Source organism: Ananas comosus, unplaced genomic scaffold (assembly GCF_001540865.1).
Source record: "Ananas comosus cultivar F153 unplaced genomic scaffold, ASM154086v1, whole genome shotgun sequence".
NCBI classification, from domain to species: Eukaryota; Viridiplantae; Streptophyta; class Magnoliopsida; order Poales; family Bromeliaceae; genus Ananas; species Ananas comosus.
In genome coordinates, this window is record NW_017893405.1 from 49,677 (window position 1) to 50,985 (window position 1,309).

The 1,309-nt window shown below is 44.7% G+C and overlaps 1 long non-coding RNA gene across 1 annotated transcript in view; it reads right to left on the reverse strand.

Moving 5' to 3' along the window:
• Positions 1-1,181: 1,181 nt before the first annotated feature.
• The window catches only part of LOC109705945, a 16,877-nt gene continuing 16,749 nt past the window's right edge, over positions 1,182-1,309 (reverse strand). The window contains exon 3 of the long non-coding RNA XR_002214985.1: positions 1,182-1,213. This is a non-coding gene — a long non-coding RNA (uncharacterized LOC109705945). The remainder of the gene's footprint in view (positions 1,214-1,309) is intronic.

Sequence of the window (1,309 nt, forward strand, 5' to 3'; positions counted from 1 at the left end):
GTAGCAAACCTTTATTATATGATGCATGCATTCATATTCATGATTATGGGTATAGTAGCATAGTTTTCCTACTGTTGCATTTACAGTTTTCAGAAACATATCTATCTTTCTATTTATTTGTTGTTACATGTGCCTACTTGGACCTAGTGGGGAGATCGGCAGAGTCGGCGGCCGAGCCCACTGGGAACTATGGAAGATAGTTCTCACCCCACTCTATTTCCAGTGGTAGGTTCAGGGCTGCAGAGAGAGGACCGCGGCAAGGGCATCGCGCCCGATCAGTGAGGCCGTGGTAGTATAGTAGCTTTCCTTTTTGCATTAGTCGCCTATGTATTGAGAGAGAGATTCCTTGTAGGTAAGGATTTGGAGAGCTATGTATTTTGGATGAAATATGTATTCGTTTAAAGAAATTGATGTAAATGGAAATGATGAAACTAATGTAATAGTTAGTAATGTACTCTCTTTATTTCACTTGTTTCATCTTGTAGGTTGCTTGCTCTTTGTTTTGTTGGCACTGTTTGTGCCCTTGTGAATGTGTATGCTTAAAATTTAATTTTCTGGGTAAATTCTTGTACACATTCCTGTTGTTGAGCCTTGGGCGGACAAGGGAGGTGCTGTCCGTTCGGCGGCCCGCCGCCGCGGCCGAACCGTGCCAAATTGGTAGTGGTTTCGGGGCGGGGCGTGACAATACCATCCCAAACGCAGACTGTGAGCTAGATCTATCCTCTCCAAGTGAGGATGCCCTACCTCTAGGGTCAACAATCCAATCAAGTCCTCTCCATGTGAGGATACTCTACAACTAGAGTCAATAACCCAATCGAATCCTGTCACGCCCCGGGACCCAGCGGAAGCCCGCCCGGCGCGTGCCCAGACCCGCCATATGTCTACAACATATAAGGCGTCTAAAAACAACAATAATAAAAGCAATAATACAAGACATCTAGTAGTATCAGAGCATAATAAAAGTCTAAACGCTACAACAAGGGATAAAGTTAAAACTGTAAATTCACTAAATAAAACATAAAGTAAGTACAATGGGGATCCCATAACAAGTGCTAAAAGGAGTACAAGGTGGTCTCTCTATACAGGGTACAAAACCTCACACTCTCTCAAAATATAAAATGGAGGAGTAAACCACCTAGGCAAAAGAACTCTCCGCGAGCTAGCTACGCGACACCCTTGGCGCGATCCCGTGCCTCCGCCGGTGCCGAAGGCTCTGTAAAGGAAACATAGAAACAGGGGCGTGAGAACTATTAAGAATAGTTCCTAGTGGGCAATTACTGACTTCAGTGAATGCACCACAAGGCCCAAA